This window comes from Lepidothrix coronata, unplaced genomic scaffold (assembly GCF_001604755.1).
Source record: "Lepidothrix coronata isolate B3197 unplaced genomic scaffold, Lepidothrix_coronata-1.0 Scaffold3, whole genome shotgun sequence".
NCBI classification, from domain to species: Eukaryota; Metazoa; Chordata; class Aves; order Passeriformes; family Pipridae; genus Lepidothrix; species Lepidothrix coronata.
In genome coordinates, this window is record NW_016690183.1 from 7,909,199 (window position 1) to 7,934,233 (window position 25,035).

General features: G+C 39.9%; 1 protein-coding gene across 4 annotated transcripts in view; it reads right to left on the bottom strand.

Annotated features, from left to right (window-relative positions):
* The window catches only part of TPK1 (thiamin pyrophosphokinase 1), a 307,366-nt gene that overhangs the window by 28,759 nt on the left and 253,572 nt on the right, over positions 1–25,035 (bottom strand). The window lies entirely within an intron of this gene.

A 25,035-nucleotide genomic window follows, 5' to 3' on the forward strand; every position in this document is an offset into this window, starting at 1 on the left:
TGTAGTGTCCACCTTGAAAATTATTCTCTTCATATCCTTTAAACAGACCTGAAACCCTGTATTCCCAAGAAGAAGAGGCCAGTAGTGAAGAGGGGAACATTTTCTTCTCTACTGCAGCTCACACTTTTCAGTTTCAAGAGAATTCAGTTTGGGGTGACCTACAGGGGCAAATTTCTAGGGGAAGCAGACCACTAAAGAGCTTATGTTAAGAAATGCCAGCTGATATTCGTTCTTGCCACCTCACCTGCAGATGCTGTGGAGTGGAAAAACGAAGAGACAGCCAAAACACAAGTGAAGTTTAAATGAGACTGGTGTGAATCATGACTGTAATAACCAGCTCACCTGGGGCATGTCTCCTATGTGTAGGCAGGAACTCAATCAAAGCAGTCTGGTACGAATGATGTGACTCTATGGAGAATGACTTAAGCTAACTCTACCTAGTATGTGAACATTTCGTGTTGATCAAAACCTGAAAAAAAATCAATACAAAATGAAAATTCAACTGGTCAAGCTTTGAATAGTGGCAGACCCTGACATTTAGATCTGAGCTCCGCAGGCAGACATCTCTTTTCAGGTACAGGCATGCCTCCATATCAAATGCTCATTTCCCCTGCTTGGCACAGCAGGCCTTTAAAAATTGACTGTCCCTTACTTCCTCTGGACACAAAAATAAATCAGATTAGCTCAGCCAACCAATTGGAACTGTTAAAGCTAAGTTGGCCTGCAGCAGATCAGGAAGTGCACAGGTGCCCTGCTCTGACAGCAGACTGATGGAATAGCAAGCCTGGTAGAGGAGGATGAGGGAGTAGTGATGCACCTCTCCCACTATGTAGCATCAGGTCTGCACAGGGGCCATGGCAAGGAATGCAAGGAATTACATTAAGGGCCTTCTGTGCTAATCCATCATGATGGGACAACCGCAAGGCTTCTCCTTCCTTGTTTGCATTTGGTACCTGTGTAAAACGGATCAGTTCTTAATTCCTATGCACATGATCCAGTTAAGTGCTTAAAGCACATACATGATCTTTAGTGAAAAACTCTTATTTTTCAACAAGCGTAGAACTGTATAAAGCAAGAAGCTTCAACTCAAATCAGCTCCATATGCTTACAATAGGTAAGTGCAGGCCCCGAGTTACATATGTGAATCACATAACTAACCCCAGTATGCACAGTACTCGGATTTTAGGCAATAAAGTAGTACTGATTTTAGGCAATAAGCCTCAAAAGATAAAAAAAAGCCTTGTTAACAAAATGACTAGAATATTTCCTACAATAAAGGGGTCTTTCAATGCTCTTCATGTTCACATTAGACTATCCTAGCTGCTCTTCCTCTTTCCTTCTCCTTTTCTCTCCTACCCTCACATATAGCTCATGGAGCATTGGTTCTGCTTGGGTTAATGGGCTCCGTTTTTAGCCATCTTCTCACTTGTCAGGCAGAACTGAGCTACATCTTGGGGAGAACTGTGCAAATACAAACAAAGTAAACAAAACCTAAACAGCTTTCCTTTGATTGTAAAAGCTTACATAGGATGCTGCAACAGGTATTGTATTAAAACCTAAAATAAATAAATGTAAGCTGTTCCTAGCATAATAAATATAACATTACTTTCTGTGTAACCCAAGGATTGAAAAAAGAAGAAAAATCCCTAAACATAAAACAGGTGACAGAACAAAATGGTCACTACGCCCTGGTAAAAGTGAAGTTACTTACGCTCAGAACCTAAAGCAATATTTGTACCCTTTCTCCTGGGTGATCAACAGGCAGTAATTATTTGTTCATTAGCTGCTCAGATCACCGTAAGATGGTGATGGGTTCAGAAATGGCTGGGGAGTAGACAAAGAAATTTTTCTCCCAAGAAATCAATTCGGCTGCTTCAGGAAAACATGATTAATGTTTTCTTGGGATGCTGCCTGCACCAGAAGGGCATCTATGTCTTTACACATTATTAATATAGAGTGCACTCCTGCTATAAAACTCTCTCAGGTAAAGCCAGCTATGACAGAATTACCGACCTGTCAAACCTCACCAATTTGCTTTCTAACACCAAACCATGCGAGTGCTTACCAAAGCTGCTATTTCTCACTACTCCTGCCTTGCAAGGCCACCTGCCCACTAAGAGGCATGGGGAGGTGGACAGGGTTTTTCTTCCTTCTGCATACGTCCATAAACATGTGGAAACTTTGACAACATGTAACAAGCCAGAGTCAATTAGGTGGTGAACACATTCCTACACGAAACACTTAAACTGCTCCAGGATGGAGAAGATGCTTCAGTTTTCCTCTTCAAGGTGAGAAATAAGAATCACTGCATTTGTCAAACAAATTTACTGCTTTGGAAGTGGGAATTTGAATAGTTTTCTCATTTTTTGGGGACATTACTACAGGTCTTATCTCATTGAAAGTCTACCTGATGGCATGATGACAGTGTATGTTTATACCTTCTTAGCCAACAAGACATATAGGTACGCTAGACCTAGAGAAGTTAAGACTTGAATGTACATTTGTATGCATGCAAATATCCACTTATATAGTGTAAATGATCCTAGAATATAGCATTGTGCTACATTCAAATATAGCTTTTTGTAGTTAAAACAGAAAAAAACCCAAAATACAGACCTCACAGTTTTAAACTTTTTCCCCATAAGAAAAGACATTATAGATGCATACGGAAAAGTTTCTTACTACTACAATATAAGACAATTTATTCTCAAGATGTCCACTGAGCAATAAAGCACAAGTAACCATAAAGTATTCAGCAACTTTTCTGCAGTTTGCTGTACTTCTTTATCCAAGATATTTTTATGTGTGTGCAAATGAGCACATATATTATCTGACTTGTCATTAGCTTATCTAAATCTTGACATGGAGTATAAATTGTTAATGATGTGCAAACAATACTGCAAGCACTGAGAACTGTCAAAAGTATATAGCAGGACCAAAAGTCACAAAAAGGCAAACAGGAAAACTTTCCATGGCATCTTCTTTCCTGCTATAAAAATGTAGTTCGCTTTAACACCAGTTAAGCAATCTTTACACAGCATTAAACAGGTGAAAGAGTAGAAAAATCCTTCTTTCACAACAGTACTTACGGGGGTAAAAAACCTAAGATTCCTTAAATGAACACTGGAATAGTCAGTCCTAGTCCTTCCTTCATGACAGAAACCTTCAAATGCCCATGTCTTTGAGCACTAATGTTGGCAACTGATCTCTAAGCAGGATATTGCACTCTAGTGCCATCCTTGATTTTACACTGCATTTACACTTGGATACACTGGTTTGTTGCAACAAGGTTTTATTGTTTTTGTTATGGTTTTATTTATTTAACTGCATGAGGAAGGGTCTAATTCATAAGCACTGTTAAATATTTACACACCAAGATTTGAAGAACAGCTATTATAGGTCTAGAGTTTGACAGAGATTACACCTTTAATGAGAAAGTAAGAAAACTGCACTCTCTAATGCCAAGGTATATTCCAGGGAAGAAGGAGGGATGGTGGGAGGGATACTGCCTAGTTGTTTCTTGTAATCCATTCAGATGTCACCACCTCTGAGATAAACAGGAAGATGTTGGTTTCCACTTTGTGTTGGTGATGCATAAGCAGGAGAGTATTGTTCTTTCCATCTAAAGAAGGGAAGGGTCATCACACATCTCCCTATGTCAGGCACATGTAAGTATGCAGTCAGCATGGCTGCTCTTGAGATGTTGCAGTTTAAACGTTACCTCTTGCTCAAAGGTGCATAAAATCAATGTCAAGCTCTTCCTGGCTTCTAATAGTTACAATGTAACCCCAAAGTTACCCTACTGAGGCTAATTGAGTAATTTATGATTTATACCAGTTTAAAGCAAAGCAAAGCAAAATACAGTAACCTCTGTAGTGCATAGCTCATACACTTCTTGTAAATATGTGTGACCCCGAAAGTTATCCAATTTCTTTGTCTGAGGAAATATTTACTTCATGAACTGCGTGTTTCAAGGTCACATTTCACATCCAGCATATGTTCATACTTAAGAACACCATACTAGCAACTCTTGGCACACCAGTCTCCTACGTGCAGCATCAATTCTGCTAGCAGAGGGAGGCAAAGCTGCCCTACTTCCTTGAGACTTTTAGGCTTTGCATCAATTTTATAGCTCAGTGCTCTCTAACTGAGGTTTAACATACTGTAGAAGCTCATGCAGAACTTCAGCTACTTTTCAACCAAGAAAGACATATTTCACATGAACAGTTTTTATTCAGTATCCAGGAGTGTTGGTTTGTAAAGTGCACTGACTATTCAGTGCTATTAGCTGTTGTGTCCTAAACTATGGGCCATTATTATTATTACTGAAAAAGTTGTTCATTAATACTTTGTTAAAAAAAAACCCCAAACAAAACCCTCTTTTACGTGTCCATGGTTTTATAGAGTGCTCTGGTACTCAGCGGAGAAACACGAAGGTAAGAGCACAAAGAATGGGGGTGAACAGCCAAACTAGGTGGCCTCAGGCCATGATAAGAATATTGGAATATGAGGAATATAAAAGTAATAGCAGAAATAGAGACTTTCAAGTGCCAAAGTTTGATGTTCCGCAGGTTAAATTAATTCAAAACCAAATTTCTGCATTAAGGGAAAACAATTCAACAAGAAATTGGTTCAAAATTTTGTATTTGGAAAACCTGCTGATTCAGCAAGTTAGGATCTGTCAAACGGTTGCTACACACAAAATCAGTAATTAACCTCAAGGTACTAAACTTTCTTTTTGCATTTAATGCCATTCATATACTGACACACAGAGCACATTGTTTCTACCTCCTCCATGGAAGTAGACACACTCAAGTCAAAGGATAGGTTTAAGGTACAACATTTAATTTTATTTTAAAACTAGAATCTTGAAATTTTAAGGACATAGATTTGTCATACAAGCACCTAAGAACAGGAAACTTCCAAGGTATCATGCAATGAACAGAGAAAAAAAAAAAAACATGTTGAAGAATACAACATCTACTAATCCTGACTAGAAATCAGGTTCATTGTATCATCTAAGTAAATTAAGGATTCTTTTTGATCCAACTAACTTCAGACAGTCAAAACTATAACTACTGCACTTGCTGAAAAACAGAGGAAAAGTGAATGACTAAATAAAATTTCGAAGGCTCCTGAGAACCTTGCGGATGTGCCAAAGCACGGAATACAACAAGAGTAATGTATGTTCTTTAAAAATATCTCCAAAATGCTCTGATTACTAGCAGCGGTCTTTCCAAAACATGATTGAGACCAGGTTGCTCTCAGGAGGGAGAGGAGCTGACACTATCAGGACTATTGGTAGTTCAGAAATAGAGAAGCTTGATAATATTCAGGATATGATGCCTTACATCAGTTTTTATATTTTAAATAACAAAGTTGCTAATTCAGTCTCAAATTTCAGGGAAGGGGAATAAATTACTTCCTTGACTTTAAACTAACTTTGAGGACCATTCCTCACCTCCCTAAGAAGGTGAAGCAGGGCACCAAATAGTGTTCATTATTTTCCAGCAAAGCTGAAAATGAGTACAGTGCTAACAGTCAGATTACTAAATTAATTCTTACTTCCCTATTCTATAGATAATTCTCTTTATGGTCTGTGTTAAAACAAACAAACCAAAACCACCTACCAACCATAGACGAAAAATTACAGTTAAGCGACGAAAGCAACGAAGCAACAAGAAGAGGGTTAAAAAAAATTGGGAAAAATAAGGGTCAGTCTCCTCCATGCTTTTCATGTAAATTACATAATTATCTTTTCAACATTTATTACAGATTTTAGTGCACAAATCTTATGAATTCAGAAACAGATTTTACAAAGACTGACAGCTTTACTAACCATTCAAAACAACAAACAGTGCTGATCTCAGAACAGAGGGGGGTCTAAGCAGCGCTGCTATTAAGCTTGAGCAATTAATTGACTTTCTGTTCTATTAAAAAAAAAAAAAAGAGGAATAAAGTCCACATCATATTGTTGGCTATTTTTTTCTTTTGCAAGAGTGACATTAACAATTTATTATAAAGGCTCTTGATTACATGTGTTGATTAATAGCCACTAAAAAAACATAGAAAAGCAAGTGCTATATGTTGGCTAGCATGAACGTACCACAAGTGCCTTAATTTTTCAGTTTTCTGAGTTGCACCAATTATTAATATAACACTCCAGAAAACAAGTAATTTGCATTAAGAAAACATTAAGGAAGCATTTGTCAGCACAGTCATGGTCATCTTTAGAGATCATCAGAGGTGTGAGATGGCATCCACTCCCTATGCAGTCAATTTCAAATTCTGCAGAGGACAAGAGGATGAAGCATTTTGACCTTCTATGTTGCAGAGGAAAAAATCTTTAAATAAAGTAAGGATTTACAAACATACATATTTGCATCCACAATGAAAATCCTCAAAAATAGAAAGAAATAAGAATGATGGCAATTCATAAAGTATTTCTCTTTCTGAAAAATACTTTGGTCAGGAGAGGAAATGGGAGTGACATTCATCTGAGTAAATGCAAACACCTACAATGCCCTAAGGCTGTATCTGTATAGGGGGTGTGACTCATCTTAAGCTAAACATAAGAAGCAAATCAATAAATGATACTTTCAAACTGCCCACTCATCTTCTGAGCATAAAAGGAGCAACTGTGAATAGCTAGCTGCAGAAATATAATGTTTGGCAAGATGAATCACAGCATGAGTATCTACATTTTCCTAACAGCACTACCATGGACAGACAATTTATCCCTTAATCCCTTGTCCCCTCTCCCCCTGTAAATATTATGTTTCCTACATATTTTTCCAGTTATATTTTGAGAGAAATGCAATAACTGTTATAAGTCTGAAGCACTTACACCAAAATTGTCTGTAATGGACTATATATGTATGTATGGATCCCAGGATCCTTTGCTGTGAAGGCAAGGATGCAATGGTATTCCACTTGATTATACACATATCACAAAAATGTCTAAAATACTGTCAAAAGTAGCATGCAATATTTTGAGTAACACAAACTACAGCTGCTGATTTACATTCATCCAAACAACTACTGATGGTTTATGAACTGGATATTGATAGACTCAATAAAAAGAGTGACCTCAGTTGCCAGAGAGCCCCTTGGTTTCTCCTGCACTAGGAATTGTAGGCATCTCCAGTGAAACTGTCTTTTCAGTTTGTTCACTCCATCACCTAGAACAAGTCCACAAGGAATGATGTGCGATCAGTGTTAAGCAAAGGAAGAACTAAATCAAATCCCCAACACTGGTGTTGCACTGGGAGCTCATCTAAAGTGTAACAGGAGTCACACTGCAAAAGTCAGATTAATATCATATGAATGAAAGGAGATTTATTACGGTAAATGTGACGTTTGAGAAATTGTATGCTAAACAAATAGAGAAGGAAACAGAAGGCAGCCCAAGCTGTTTTGCTGACCCTCACATGCAACAATATATTTAACTCTCAACAAAACATTTTAATCATAATTCTGCAGTAAAGCTGGCAAGTAATTTTCAACCAGACTCCCTACCCTCCTCTTCCTAATCTTTTCTGGTTGCAGAAGCACTTCTGCAGCTGGCCAGCTGTTCACTGCTTCATGTTGTCATGGGGAAAGAATGATAATAAAATGCACAAATTAACAAAAGACGGTGTCAGTGTTGCTGAACATGTTGGAAAAGGGCAAGTTCCCCTGCTTCTGATGTAGCAGAATTTTACAGAGAGTTAACCAACTGCCCAGGAGGGCAATAACAATTAGTTGGGAAAATTATACTAGTATGTGTAGAAATAGGACAGTGCAATGAACATTGAGTTGTCAAGCTGCTGGCTGGCATTTCTCACAGTGACTTGAAGTACCACCTCTCATTAAGCTGCAGCGTTAGCTTCACAGAACACCACAGCACCACACAGGTCGGTGTATACTTCTGTGGTCCAGAACCTCTGGCAGGACTTTCTGCATTTGCCAGGATGCACCCACAGCTGCACAATCCTTTCCTTTTCGTTGCTTCCATTTCTAGTCATCACAGTTAAGAAGACAGCTTTGAAGAAGTGCACAGAGCGAGACAAAGTAAATGCTACCTGATCGGCTTTGAGATGCAACAGACACATCATCAGTCACAGTGACTTGTTAAACTATTGAACCTAAAAGGTGACAACTAAATATCAGCACAATCATTTAATTGCTGATCGTTTAGCAGAAAAATCAAGTCTGTCCCACAGTCCAAACTGCCTCCCACACAGTGCCAGATAGAGAATTGAATATTGCAACATCAGGGGAAGAATGTCTGTTTCTAGTCTGTGCTCTCATCTTCCCCCCTGTTCAAAGACTAAATTAAAAACTTCCTTTCTTTTACAACTTGCTAATGTGAAAAAATATTCAGATTTAAATAGGATATGAATTTAAACTGATACAGTTATTCTCATGTAATTCCTTGTATTAGCCGAGAGCACCTTCTCAAGCTCAAGTTTACCTGGGCAGAGATACAAGATTAGCTTTAAAAGCTGCAATTTCTAGGAATAAAAGCACCTAAAGCAGCATTACATGAGCAGTTTGACTGTAGTGATATAACCAGGGAACACGAATGTTGAAGGGATATGAAGTAAGAAGCTATGAAAAAGCTCTTATGGGAGAAATATGACTCATATTTATACAAGAAGAATAAGTACAGTAGTCAAGATTCAGTATTTGAAGGACATTTAGATGTGGCACTTAGGAACAAGGTTTAGTTATGGACTTGGCAGTGTGAGGTTTATGTTTGGACTCCATGATCTTTTCCAGCCTACATGATTCAGTGATTCTATGAAAGTGGATGATGACACAAGTAAGAAAGAAGGTGTATCTCCTCCCTATAAAATGTGCCGGTGGAGACACAAAAGAACATGATGCTGCTTCTAAAAATTTCATGTCAGGCTTTCTCCCAGGAGTAAGCTGAATATGAGCAGCAGGCAGGGGCCTTCCATGACCACTCACCTGGAAGTCCAAAGGCTCTCCCAGTGCCTCCCTCCTCCTACCTCCAACCACCCTCATCTCCATGTACAGTTCTTTGCCAGTTCTGCAGTGATCCTCATCTTTCCTCCAACCTTTTGTCAAGACCATACTCACTACCCTCTGCATATTGGAAGCTTCTTATGATTGCTTCTTTCTCTGGCTGTATTTCTTCCTTGAGGGAAGCTGGGACTCATGACAAGAGCTGCACTAGCATCACTTCTCTTGGGGGCAGAAGTGACAGGGAGGAACAGATCATACAAAGAAAAGATTACTAGGGCTTGTGTAGGATGATGACTAAAACATAAGATCTATTCTTTTTTTATATATGATTTAACAGTTATCAAACATTTCAGGTTCTTTGATACTAAAACCAAATTTCATGCCTGCAAAACTGGTAATGGTCAAGCACAACTGTTAGGGCTGTCCTCTCAGCAAACATGTAGATTATTAGTGCTACTTTTTTTATCATGCTCACTAAGAATACAAGTGTCTTTGATGCTTTGGCAAGGCTTCTGTAAGTACCAGATACCTTATTAAATAACAAGTGATGGAGCAGTTTTAAGAAGTGTTTGACAGAAGGAAAAACAGAGCTGTATCGTTTGTATTAGCAGCAGCAAATGGAGATCCACCTGTGATCTGAGACAGCTCAGAGAATAAACAACTCCAAAAAGTCAGGTTCTTAACCTTGCAACTTCCAAAGCTCTGTTAAAGTCCTTTATGTTTCTTTTTAAATGACAATTTTGCTACATATTTTTTGACTTTCAAATGAAACTACACCCTCCTCACCACCATGTTCAGAGTTGTCATTGAAAGATTGTGTTACAGCTGTTGCATCTCGCTGAATTCAAAACAGTCTGGGTAGAAGCAGCGAGAAAGAATTTCTTTTTTCAATTCTCTGATACAACCCACTGATTGTGCCATCTGTCTGACACATGATGAAGAATCTCTAAACAGAGAATAGCTGTAGGGGACATAGTACAGTATTTGTAGATCTATGGTTGGTAAGAGATAAGAGCTTGTATTAAAAAAGCAAATTCGGCTTTTTTTGAACACAGTATATTAGATATGCAGTATGTTTCTGGCATGAAGCGAGGAAAACATAAACTGGCAGATATGTCCAGATGGAAAAGGGAAGTACAGCCAAAGGCAGGACAACAAAAAGGTGCTTGATCCTGTGTGAAGACCATGTCAACACAATCTGCCTATCACGAGTATAAAGGAAGATGGTGAGAGTTTTAAAGATGTCTTCCTGCAATGCAGGAAGTCACACAAAGGATAAAATATACAAAGCTCAAATTACCGTGGGATGAGTGTGCAAAACCGTGCTAATAAAAGTGACAGCACTAAGTGCTTCAGCTAAGTATTTAATAGGATTGTAACAGCTACCTCCATAAATCTGTCCATACCAAATATCAATTATGTAGGGATCTATCTCACTGCAATAATTTCTCTAAATTGGCTCCTCACTGGCACCTCTCCAATTATTCTTAGTAGTAAGGATAGTATGTCTTTATCCTTTTGACTAGCATAGGACAACATATCTTCAGAGAGTCTGGTATATTTATAGGTCCTTTCAACTGAGAAAAACCTGTGGGTATAGCAGGAATTTTAAAGACTTGGGGAAGAGCAGCAGATCAGAGAGAGGCAAACCCTCTACCTGTTCAGCAGCTCTGTTTACCCTCTTTAAAATATCTCAGGCTGTCCTCAGACCTGACTGCTGCTGCAGTAAAGGGGCTGCAGCAAGGTCGGAGCACCGTGACTCCTTGGGTGTGCAGGACCAGGTGAGGACTGCCCAGCTGTCTCCTTCCCATGTGCAGAGCCAGATGAAAGCCAGAGGACTAGCTTTTAGGCTATGGAGATTGATGGTTTGTTTAGAGCTTTGCTGCCTGCATGGGCTTAATATTCTCTCTTCTAAAAGTGCATTCCTAACTTCCCAATCCCTAGAGTTGGCAAGAGCCTTCCAGCAGCAATACTCTTAAATCTGGTGAGAACTGAGGCCTTCTAAAGTCATTATATAAGTACTTGTGTAAAGAGAATGAACAGAAACACTCCTTCCTATCCAAAGTCCAAACTACAACCTAAAATATTCTGTGATGGTTTTTTTCCCCCACTGAATTTAAATTATACAGAATTGGAAGTACAGACCATGCAAACACTGTAGTTTAAATAAAGAACAAATTAGCTGTCTGTTGTTTGATTACAAGATCCTAAATAGTTTCACTTCAAAAGGCAAAGGAGCTTGTTAATTTAGCAGGAGAGAGAAACAAATACCTAAGAACAGCTTTGTGAAACCAATGGAGTCTATATAATTAAAAAATTGACCAATGACTGTGTTTTCTCTCAAAGTATTCTAACTTGCCTAAAAATCAAGTTTTCCATTCTACACAGTGAGAAACCTGGCAAGATCAAAATGTCACAAATACAAGAATTCAACAAGTTAGGAATGATCCAGTTCTGTACAAGAGGGATTTACAGGCTATTAACATAATAACCATCCCGTTACAGGCTATTAACATAACCATCCCATCAACTTACCAAATTCAGTTTTAATTACCAGTGTGATAGCAGTCATTGCCTTCAGACTTCATTATGCTGGGCACTGTGCAAAGAAAAACTACATGATTGTCCCAGTCCCGAAAAAACCCTACCAGTCAAAGGAACCAAGACACTGAGAAGATGGGAGAAGAAAAACCAATGAAAAGTGCAGCCTTCTGCCACAGTTAGACAGCACATCTAGTGACCCAGTCAGGAATAACAGCAGCAGCATTAGCTATTGTAAAGAAATGTTCATCAGTAGATCTCACAGCACTTAAAGGATGGTCAGTGGCATTATTCCTGTTTCTGAACTGGAGAAAATGAAGCACAGAGAAGTATGCTTGAAGTGGCCCTGGGTTACCCAGCATAACCTGAGAAAATGCCCGTCTAGTGATTCCTAGCGCAATTCCCCATCTGCTGGACTATGATGTTTCTAATCTAAAATATAATTAAAAACTTTAATGGAATATAATATAAAGGTCCTTTCAAATACAGATTGAATATTAGAACAACTATCTGGAATACAGGCAGTGGACACTCACAACAACAGATACTCATGTTGACATCAGATAATAAAAATTGCAGAATTTTATGATTGTTGCTAAACACTTTGTACATAATGAAGCCTGTTTTCTCAATTTCACAATGCTATGAGAGGCATGGGGAAAATCCAGTGCTGAAGACAGCGCTGCTTAAAAGTAAAGGATACTCTATAACTCATAATTATTAAAGCTCTCCCTGAAGTGACAAAGCCATCCAGGAATTTCCATGCCTTCAGTTGGTTAATTCTGGTGCTAAGTCCTTCCTCCTGCCTCAGACTGTAGACCTGTGACACAAATCAATTGTCACTCTGACATCTCTGCCCTTCTCCCCTACACATAAAGGTTTAAGATTTTCTAGTTAACTAAAGGTGTGGTCTAATTCCAGAACTGATTAAACATTCATCTTTAAAACAGTTAATGAACCAGCTGTGATGCCATCCTTTATAGGGATCCCTCCATTGAGATCCCTCCATGGGACTTCCCAAATCTCCATTCTCACTGAAGACTGAGGCTCTGCAGTGGTTTGTTTGCTTATATTTCCTGCAATACTTCCTTTTGAAAAACAACATGCTGTAATGAGGAAATATAAACCACTGAGACCTATCACAAGACTTTTAACTGCCTTCCCACTAGTTAAGTTGCCCTGAATACCACTTTACTACACAGTGTGAGTTACTGTTAATACTGCACTGAGATTGGCTGTAAGTTATTTAATTACTTCTGATTTATGCCTCATGCTTCTGAAAGAAAGTAAAACAAACACGTATAGGAAAGAAATGGTATTTACCTAACATTAAAAGTTGCTTTAAGTACATATTTTGGGTTTTAGGCAAACGAATGCCTTAAGTGTTGATTCTAGGAGGTGGAAAATATGAAAACAACAAGAAACTAACTTTATGTGAATGTAAAATTATGATGGAATGCTAAAAAAACTCTGGGTCTCTGAAGTACTAGATTTTTCTTAAAACTGTGCATAAAACAATAGCAATGATATAATGTACTTGGAGCTTATTCTCATCTTTGGATTTCAGTGTGCTTTTATAAATGCTAATTAATTAAACTTCAAAAGACTCCTGTGAGATACAGTAGGTAAGTATTATTGTACCTATTAAACACATATAAACCAGAGTTATGATGTTTAATTATATTCAGAGTTGCTTCTTTTAAAATTGATTTTCTTCTATAAAAGAAGATGCTGATGGTCTATTACTTTTTGAGCAGCTTTTTATGAGTTAGGCTTTTAATAGGCAACATTTCACTGCACCTATGTTTGCACATGCATGTATTCATTTAGAGTTTAAAAACGTGCAGCCAACCAAAAGCTGGTAACGTTCTATACAAACAGTTTGTGAGACAAACAAGCCTTACACCAGAACTAGGAGTAATTATGGGAAAAGGCACACAGATCTCACGAGAAGCCTCTTTTCCTTTTTTGGTAACTTCCCAACCAAATTCAAAGGTAACAACAATGCCCTACTAATCTAGGCAGTTCTGACAGAGCTAGAATATTTCTCCAGGGAAATATCATTCTAACCCCTAAAGGCTGACTACAGTCATGAAAACACAAAACGTTCAAGAAGCATTTGTGTCATTTTTATTTTAACTATGGACGGTTCCATTACTCAAATAAATTATCCACTGTTTCAAATCTTCCACCATTGTCACATCAGGAGCTCTCATGATGGTTTGCCTCTGTCGTGGACATTGCACACTGTAGGTTATTATATTATAGGCAGCCAAGGACAAGGCAATCAGGTAGGATTACATGCTGCTGTCTAGGCACTCTGAAGGAATACCGTGCAGTCACACACAACTAGTGCTGACACCATCTCAACCCAATGTGCTCCAAAGTGAAACTATGCACTGCAGAAAGCAGTACCTTCCTATCAGTTTTTGATTTAGCACAGATCAGTTTTGCTGAATATTCTCTGCTGGCTCCCATGTCTCCATTTCATCTAAGTTCCAAAAGGACAGGATATATTTAGTAATTATCTAACTGTAATAACCAATTGCTAAGTCTTTCGAGAGCACACAGAATAATAAATATGTATGTGTTCCAAAACTAAAACATTCAAGGCAATACAATTCTACTAACAATTAGTTTTGCTTTGATACAAAATGTCATATGATAGCATCAGGTGACCTGCATCAGCTGAGACACAGGAGAATCTGACTTGTTGCTTTCGGTTGTTCAAGAAACAAATTCTCTCTGGAGCAGGATCTGCTTTTCTTTGCCTCTGAATCCCCGGAGTGTCCATGTAATTATCACTGTGATTGTCATTCCCAGCCAGAATAGTGAGACTAAAATGTCATCTCCAGGCTATAGCAAAAGCTATATATTTGAATCAGCCTCTACTAGCTCCAGTGAACCTTGACATGACAAGGCAGAAGGTCTAAAATACTAAGTACCGTAATTCAATGCATTTTTCTTTCCAAGACAAAACACTGCACTTTCAAGTAATGGGATGATTTTACTTCTTCTGAAGCAATACAGTCAGCAGCTTGGAAATTTTCTGCTAGTACTGTAAGTTAGCTGAACCACTGATTAGGGGGCAGAAACTTCTGCATCATCTCTTCCCATCAATTTCTTTTCAATTTATCACATGGGAAAAAATAATTTATTTCAGGTCACTCATTACAGATCACTTTTCCAACAGGGACAATTTGATTCCTGAAATCCAAGACTTTTCAGTAGCCTGCTGAGCACAGCACTGCCTTTGTTTGCCACAAAGGATCGCCTACCTTTGTCTAAGGCCCAGAACAGACTGAACCATTCACGTTTGTAACTTTCAAGTCATGGGCCATTTCTCTTCCAAGATAAGATTATACCTAAACGGTGCAGAGACAGAGCAATTTAGGCTACAGAAGCATAAAGAATAAGCAAATATGGGATGAGGTTGGTGTTACTCAAGCAACACAAAATAACACTGCAAAAAGGCAAAGTTACATCAGTAGCACCACTTTTGGACTGTATCTGCTCTAGGTCAGTTATCACTCTACTTGTCACCTGGGAGTTGTGGTAGAGTCACCACAACTGGAAGTGTTAAAAAAGTGAGATGACATGGCACCTCGAGATATGACGAGGACCAGAAAACAGACTGGGAGAGATTCAAGGCGTGGAGGGACATCTATGGCAATTAAATGGACATTCTTATACTGGATTGGACACTACCGGATGGACTGTTTTTCCCCAGTTTCACCCCAGTTTATTGTTATGTTGTTGTGAAGTTTCATATACCCCTGTTTATTGTTGAAAATTTTATACCCTCCATATTGTCCCTTTCTTCCCTCACATCCCCCTGCTTTCCCGCTCCTCTGCACCTGATTGGCCCCGGTTTGCTGCAGTGCAGAGAGAGCTACCATTGGCCCTTTCCCCTGGAGACCCAAAGTTGCCACCCACCTTCTCCCTGTCTCCCAACCACCACTCTCCCTGAGCTGCCTGTCCCATGCTCCTCCCTAAGCCTGAGTCCACCCCCTGAACCTACCCTATTTAAGTCCCTGTTTGCTTTAATAAAGTTTGGCATTGCTTCCTGACCTCTACTGTGTCCTGACCCTCATTGCAGTGCCGTGATCCCATTTCCCTTTCCCCCCGGACCGTGGCAGAGATACAGTTTAGTAGGCATGGTGGTATTCAGTCAAAGGTTGAACTTAATGCTTGGAAGTCTTTTCCAGCCTTCATGATTCTATGGCTAGGTATTTACCCTCAGGGGTTTAGTTTTGGAGAATAAGCTTACTGCCATAGTTAGGTGCTGCAAGCAGAACAAAAAAAGGTATAAGCTACTTCAAAACAAAATTTAACATTAATTCTCTTAAGGCATATTACTCACTCTGATTATTATATAATGAAGTGCCTCTGACAGTCTGAATCCACTACCCCATATATACCACGTTACTGTATGTATAAGTCCTGTCTGTGCTTACAGATATGTCTCCACCCACAAGAGACCATTTGAGGTTTTCTTTCTTTCCTTGTAGAGAACAGGCTGCAGAGGTTCAAGACTCAAGGAAAAAACAAAAACAAAACAAGTAATATCTATAATAATTCTCTTCTGTATATAGTAAAATTTCACAACCCTTTGCCGGATATTACTTAATTACTTTCTACATTATCTCAGTAATGCTTTAGTCTAAGCATTTGAATGAAAAGGGGTGTGGCCCTGGCCCGTCCCGGAACTCGGGCGCGTGGCACAGCTCGCGGGCGCTCGGCGTGGCCCAGCCCCGGACGCAGAAAGGAGAGAGAGAGGGGGGAGCTTCGCCGGCACAGACTGTGCCCTTGTGGGAGATGAGAGGGGGAGCCTCAGAGCACACAGAGGAGAAGGACAACTCTAAACCCGGGCAGATGGAGCTCGATTAGCCCTGTAAGGCCATCCATCTAAGAGAAGGTCACTCTAATTAAACCTACATCCTGAGGACCTCGCTGCCACCATCCAAGCTTGCTTGGCCCTGGCAGATGAGCCTTAGGATTAAAGGGTGGGTTCAGTTTTGCGCATACTGTGTCTCACCTAAAAAATCCATTGCGCAGGCTCGAAGGCCTTACCCACATTTGCAAAGCCCTGTAGCAACATCTTCTACAAATGCAGTCACACAAAGATCAAAAGACAAAGGCACATACACCTGCCTCCAAAGGTGTACCCAAATTAACTCTAGCATGCTGGAACATCAGAATCATGCTCGATTCTCTCTCAGGAGTCTGCTTCATGTTTAAAAACTCTATTGTTCCCTAACTTGAAAATCTGCTGACAGGTCACTCTGACCGCATTATTTCCCTACGCCTTCCACTACACAACAAGCAACACGTTGTCCTCTTTAGTATATATGCCCCAGCTCTCCAAGCTGATCCCGCTGAAAAAGATAAATTTTACACTGACCTGCGCCGCCTTACCCAAAAGGTTCCTGCAGTCGATAAGATCATTATCCTTGGTGATTTCAATGCCACAGTAGGAAAGGACTTTGAAGCCCGGAAAGGAATATTAGGCAAGCATGGTGTTGGAAGCTGCAACGATAATGGTCGACTTCTGCTAGAATTCTGTGCGGAGCAACAGCTCACCATCACTAATACTATCTTTCAGCAGAAAAATAGTCTGAAGACAACCTGGATGCATCCTAGATCCAAGCATTGGCACCTCATTGATTATGTCTTGGTGCCACGGAGAGATGTCCGCGATGTCCTCCATACCCGCGTGATGCCCAGTGCAGAATGCCAAACAGACCATCGGCTTGTGCACTGTAAACTCAACTTCAATCTTAAATTCAAACCTAAAAGGGGCAGTATCCCAAGGAGGAGACTCCAAGTTAACAATCTCCAATCAGCCACAGTGAGAAACAAATTCCAGGCTAATCTTCAAACTAGGCTCGATAAGCATTCCATAGATTCTACAGATACCTCTCCTAAAACACTTTGGCACCATATTAAAAGCAGCATCCTGCAGTCCTCTGAAGAAACCTTAGGGTTCTCCTTCAAGAAGAACAAGGACTGGTTTGATGAAAACAAAAAAGAGATCCAGGAATTGTTGAGGAAGAAGAGAACCACCCACCAAGCACACCTTGCACTGCCATCCTGTCACGTAAGAAAAGCAGCCTTTCACCTTGCATGCAGCAAGCTCCAACAGAAACTCCATGACATCCAGAACAAGTGGTGGATCGATCTAGCTGTAAAAACTCAATTATGCGCAGACACGGGTGACCACAGAGGATTCTATGAGGCCTTGAAAACAGCATACAGCCCTACATACCAAGTCCAAAGCCCTCTACTCAGCACTGATGGTCAAACGCTTCTGACAGATAAAACCTCCATTCTGAATCGATGGTCTGAACACTTTCAGACTCTTTTCAGTACCAACTGTGTAGTCCAAGACTCAGCAATTCAGTCCATCACACAACAATCGGTGAAGTATGAATTGGATACTGCCCCCACTTTAGAAGAAACCCTTAAGGCCATTCAGCAGGTGAAAATCGGCAAGGCAGCTGGGGTTGATGGAATTACACCTGAAGTCTGGAAACATGGGGGCCAAGCACTCCATGCTAAATTTCACGAATTTGTACTGCACTGTTGGGAACTAGGTGAACTATCATCAGACCTCCGTGATACAGTCATCATCACCTTATATAAGAAGAAAGGAATTAAATCAGACTGTTCAAACTACCGTGGTATCACTCTGCTCTCCATTGCTGGCAAAATCCTGGCAAGAATACTCTTGAACAGACTAATACCCGCTATAGCAGAAGGAATTCTACCTGAAAGCCAGTGTGGTTTCAGAGCCAACAGGAGTACCACAGACATCATGTTTGTTCTCAGACAACTGCAAGAGAAGTGTAGGGAACAGAACAAAGGTCTCTATGTAACCTTTGTCGACCTCACCAAGTCTTTCGATACTGTGAGCAGAAAAGGTCTGTGGCAGATTTTGGAATGCTTAGGATGTCCCCCCAAGTTCCTTAAAATGATTATCTCACTCCGTGAGGATCAGCACGGCCAAGTCAGATATGGCAATGCACTTTCTGAGCCCTTTCTAATAATTAATGGTGTGAAACAAGGCTGCGTTCTCGCTCCAACTCTATTCACAGTCTTTTTCAGCATGATGCTCCAAAGGGCCACAGCAGACCTCGATGATCAGGACAGTACCTACATTCGATACCGTACTGATGGAAGCCTTTTCAACCTAAGGTGATTGAAGGCCCACACTAAGACCTTAAACCACCTTGTCCAGGAGCTGCTTTATGCTGATGACGCCGCCCTTGTTGCCCACACAGAAGCAGCTCTGCAGCGTTTAACATCCTGCTTTGCAGATGCTGCTGAGCTTTTTGGGCTGGAAGTCAGCTTAAAGAAGACAGAAGTTCTCTATCAGCTGCACCTCAGGAAGTCCCCCATCATCCCCATATCACCATTGGCCAATCAGAGCTCAAATCAGTCCAGCAGTTTACTTACCTAGGCAGCCTCATCTCCTCGGACGGTAAGATTGATGGAGAGATAGACAACAGGTTAGCAAAGGCATACAGTGCTTTTGGAAAATTCCATAAAAGAGTTTGGCGTAATAAATACTTGAAGAAAAGTACAAAGATCAGTGTTTACAGAGCCACAGTGCTGTCTACTCTCTTATATGGATCTGAATCATGGGTCATCTACCGTCACCACCTGCAACTCCTAGAACGCTTCCATCAGCGCTGCCTCCGTACAATCCTAAACATCCACTGGTTAGATTATGTGACCAATACATCTGTTCTAGAGCAAGCAGCTGTCACAAGTATTGAGGCCATGTTGCTGAGAACACAGCTGCGTTGGGCAGGGCACATCTCAAGGATGAAGGACCACCGCCTCCCTAAGATCCTGCTCTATGGTGAACTTGCCACTGGCTGCTGCATGAGAGGAGTCCTGAAGAGAAGATACAAGGACTCAACATCTCAGCCTTGGCCATATTGATCAACATAACTGGTCTACTCTGGCCTCCAATCGGGAGGCCTGGAGACACACCATCTATAACGCTGCTGATGCCTTTGAGAAAGCACGCAGGATCACTCTAGAGGAGAAAAGACAATGCAGAAAGAATTGTGTCTTGCAGAATATACCACCTAAGGAGTCTTTCTGCTGTGCCTTTTGTAACCGGATGTGCCTGTCTCGTATTGGCCTTTTTAGCCACCAGCGCGCTTGCAACAAATGTGGGTAGAGCCCTTCACAAATCTTCATTCCCAAAGCCTAGTCATGATGATGAATGAAAAATGAGACTGAAGAGAGAAGGTTCTCTTTTGCATGGTGATGGATATATACATGGATGTGAAGGATATCATCCACCTGATGTTCCTAGTAGGCAAGGTGCTAAAATACCAGGATCTTTTAGAAAGATGTGGAAAATTACACTTTTTGCTTCATACAGCATAATTCAATTACCTTTCTAAATGTGAATTTAAGTTTTTACAGATTTAGAAGTAAACTCATGACAAGGAAGTTCAAGACGAATAGGTTCTTGAAATTTTTTTATAACATAATGGTCTAACAATCACAAGAATGACCAGTCAAGCTGCAAATTACAACATCAGATGAACTCCCAAAAGTGGCATTTTTCCAGAATAAAATATAACCTGTCAATGCTAGATATTGTTACTAAAAAGTGCAAATATGTTTCATTCACCTTCCTTTCCCATCACCCTGTATATAAATGTTATATAGTAACAAAAGCCACAGAGTTATAATGGCTGTGGTAAGAATTCTGGAACCTTATGCTCCTGCCAGCCGCTACTATATCTGCAGCAAACTAAAGAGACATTACAGCCTTTAGAAAGCACCATCAAGTGGCTATTATACTGTAGCTTTACCTTTCAAGTCAGTGATGCAACATGCCAAGAAGGTACTCATGGAACATCGCAACTGCAGTTTCAGTCCTAAAACTGATTTACATAAAAACTACAACTCCAAAAGCAACATGGACTAGACAAAAGCCTTCTTTGTGGCTATATTCTGCCCAAAAGCATTCCATTTGAGCCAGCAGAGATAACATGCATCAGAGAAGATATAAATGGGATAAATTTGAAGAGAATTAATAGTTATTTAATTCTTTCCCAAAGAGGGCTCAAGGAAAGCAGTGAAGAGTTTCCACCTGTCAGGTGAGCTGCTATGAATGCATTTTTGGTCAGGAATCACAGAGAATTAACAAGAGAATTTAATGAAAGATCAACTGCCTAAGGCATAATATGGATAACTGCTTTCAGTTACTTATACCTCCACTCTTACCACTCAAGGTTTGAAGTGCTCTTGTAGCTGCATACCCTGTGATGTGTATTCACTTCACAGCCTCTGGCAGGGAAGCTACAATTGTACCAGTTAAAACAAAACAACCAAATAAACCCAAACAGTTTTCTCTGTTAAAAGTCTGAAAACTCAGGAGAGAGCAACAAGGGAAGTCAGTTCTCTGCTTGAGACTCCACGCTTCAGGCCCAGAAACCCACTTCCATTGACGCCAATACCACCTTTAGAAACCCAAACCAGAAAGCAGGTTTTCAAGTAAAGCAGAAAAGTCCTTCTCTGAAACCTTTGTAGACAAAGCCCATTAAAATGCCGAGGCAGCCTCTCAATTGCCAACTGAGTTTGACAATTTAGCAAGCAATCCAAGGCTGTATTTTACAGCTGCACTAGCAGAAACAGCCTAGAGATGGTAAAAAACATGTGGCAGGTTAGATGTTTTCAGCAGAGATAAACACCTATTATTGCCACAGTACAGGTAGTACGTTGTACAAGGGAATGCTTTCTGAAGAAGGGTGTATAGTTCTAGTCCTCTGTCCAAGAAAGGATAATTTAAACTGAAAAGATGAATCCCTAATCTGAACAGGGGACAAAACATCTTCGAGAAAAGCCCAAAAGGAAGAAGATAACTGTGCTCTCAGGAGGAAAAAGAGCTGCAGACTCTAAGGGTCAAAAGAGCACAAAAGCAGCCACTGTTGTCATCTCAAAAATTCATCTTAGTAGAACACTGAAATAGGAGCCTCAGACAATTGTCCATAACAGATATTCAGGAAAGACTTTAAAAGGCAGGGCAATATGGAGCATTATTCCCTCAGCACACCCTTCCTCAAAGGACCTATAGCTCAAGGGTTTCTTGAGGAAGAGACTGTATCACTGCGTTTGCTGAAGTGTTTTCCTGAACCCATTTATATCTGTGGTTCCTGGTATTCTGTGATTTTCACAGCCCAGTTCTGCCTTGTGCAGTGGGGTATGGCTGATCATTGCACGGCATGCTTGTTTGAGGCAACAAAGACTTGAATCAAATGACTCATATCCCCAAAATTCTCTCTAGTGATCCCCAACCCAAGATAATTTCTTTTCTTGGGTAATGAGTTATCTCAAAGGCTACCTGAGAATATACAGGTGCTTTCACACTGATAACTAATGGTTAAAGGACTGTTGAAGTGGAGAACAAATACTGCATTTGACTTTTCAGAAAACTAAATTTAACTCCATTTTTACACTTACACACCCTCTTTACGTTCAGGGATGGACACATATCAAATGACCAAGAGCTGACTACATATTCTAAGAGAAAGGCAGTGTTCCTAAATATAATTTTATTAGATACACTTTGAAAATACTGAGTACAATAATATTACATATATCTTAAAAAAACTCCTGAATATCAAAGAGTTATTTCCTTTGTCCTAATTTGTTTCTATCAGGATAAAAAAAAAATAATTCCAAAACCCAAGATACCAGGATCCCTACCTTTTAATTAGCTTCAGTTACAATTTTGGGCCAGAAAAATGCTCTGTGACTCAGTTTCCTCAGTTAAGAGATTGGGAATGAAGCAGTTTCTTGCAACAAAAATGCTTTTCAGACACAGTAATGGACTTAATTCTGGTAAAGTGCCTGTAGAGATGGCTGATGGCAGGTGCTATGTAAGTGCAATGAATTATTTCCTAATGTTTCTCTACTTCCTCCTCTGCAAAGGAGGAAACTTGTCATTCTTCCTTTTATGAGCAAATGCAGCTGGGAGCTAAAAATGCTGGTGACTCCAGCTGACTGATTTGGTAGTGTTTATGCAAGTAAGCAGCAAGACACACTAAATCAGCACATAAACAAATCTTAGGCTAAATGTGCAGATGAAAACCTAATACATACTAAAAATTGTATGTTCCTGAAACTAGTTTTCAGTTGGTAAAGATCCAAATTTTATTTTCTGGTTTAATTTTCAAATAATTTCAGTACTAAAGCATAACTGCAGACTGCACAGGGAAAAAAACTGTAATGGTTATTTTCCCCAAATTTAGAAACCATCTGTTTTGAAGTTCTGTTTGGCTAAGCAAATTACAGGACTCACAGATCAGCTAAGTAGTTAAACACATACAGAATACCTTTTCTTTGGTGCAGGAGAAAAAATGTCTTTAGCTGAGCCGTTTTGCATGGCACCTCCAATTTATCCCTTCTCAATTCTCTCTGACAACTGTGTCCTGGTGGGAGGGTAACAATCACATCAGGGTGCTCCACAAAGGTTAACACAGACAACACCCTGGCAGCATTTGATGTGTAAGGAAACAGGACTACCATTTCCCTTGCATCTAAAAGGTCAACAAAACACAACCTAATTCCCTTCTTTTATACAAGCCTAGGGGCAGGCACAAGACAGAAAAGACAGCAAGTTCATTGTCAGTTCTACAACACCACAGGAAAAGTAAGAGACAGATTTCAGCACTGCAAGTGAAGCAAACAGAGCAGGGAATAGAGGCTGCTAATGATCTGGGGCTTTTCTTTGGCAATATCCTGCTTATTTTTTTCTCAGCGAATAGAATAATTTATGTAGAACGAAGATTTAGCCTGTAATTTAATTACCACAGGTTACTTTTTGCATTGTATGATACACAAAGAGCTGATATTAAACTCAAGCTGCTGCAATAAAAATCCCTTTCAATTAATCTAACTACCAAAGGTTGTTACTGTGATTAATAATTAGCAAATGGCAGGTGACAAACCAAATAGAATTATAGCACCATTAGATTATATAAACCTCTTATCCCACCCTGCTTTTCTAGAGACAGCCTTGGTTGCTTCCTTGTTCACATCACAAACATACTTTTTCTGTCCCAAATGGTTCCTAAATGGGGGTGTAACACAATCATTCCGTGGCTGTCAAATACTGCTTCATAAATGCCCGATAGATCTACAGGGCAGAAGACAGGAGACAGGACATTGGAAAGTTGCGAAGGCAGGAGCCATGAGAAACAATAGAAAAATGAAGAGAAATGGCATCTCCTCTTCTTTTGAGCTGAGGATCAGTGGGCCTTCCCCACCAAAAGCCATTATTCAAGAGTGCTCAGCCTCCCCATCTGTACTTTCAGGCTCTCTCCTGTAAACCCACCTTCCCAGCTGCACTTGTATTCAGGTCTGAACGTGAGCTGGCAGACATTAGGTGCTCAGCCCAATGATATCAATGGCAAAGTTCACCAGTTACTCAGGTAACAGCTCTGTGGTTATCTCAGCCTACAATATTGGCCTTCTACTCTAAAGCACTATAGTTTGAATTCATATTTCATGCATCATCATTTTGCCTACGGGCTCCATCCTTGCTGAGCAAAAAAGTGTTTACAACGGTATATAATGATAAACATATAAAGCCATCATCAATCATTCATCAGTTACAATTACCATTTGCATCCGTTTATCTAATCACAGTCTGCAGTAACTGCTGCACTTAAGCAGTTCAAAACCACTTTAAAGATGGAAATGTTGAGGATAACTACTACATAATTAACTTCACATTTTGTAGCACTTTGCTAACTCATATTTCTGTCCCTTTTCAGGTTTAATGTATATTAAATAAAGAGAAATTGTTATTTACATACACCCCCACTCACCTACACAGTCACATGCACTGACTGCGACAGTGCAGGTTGAGAAATGGTAGACTAGTCTCATAAACTCTATTTAACATGTAACTTCAGCTGTCTCAGACACTCAGCTTCCCTGTCCATTTCTGCTGCTACTTTAAATACATTGGATTTCACAAGTAACTGTACAAAAAAAACCCAAACAAAGACCCTATCCCTCTTCACCTCTGCAATATCATCTGCCAGAAAATTATTTTGTTTCCGCTCTGGATGTCAGAATTCATTCTCAGCCCTCCCTTCCCATTTCTGTTTTTCAACCCCACTAATTTGAAGATGCCAAACAGTGGGTCCTGAGCTAGTAACAGCTAAAAGGTCAGATAACTTCCAATGTTCAGAAGCTAGACAAAACAGGACAGTCAACATTTTGTTCTGCAGTGAGTACAGTAACTTAATTTGCTATATTACATACATAATGGACTCCTGATAGTAGAAGGAGTGATATTTGTGTGTTCTTTCACCTTTTCCATCTTAAAAAAAAAAGTATTGAGCTTTCTGCACCAAAATTAACATTTCTCTGAAGAGCGCTCTAAAGATTTTGGGGATTAAATCCAACTCTCCCTGCAATGTCAATACTGTCATTGCAACCAGTGAACTATGCAAACACAGAACTACAGCTTAACAGTTT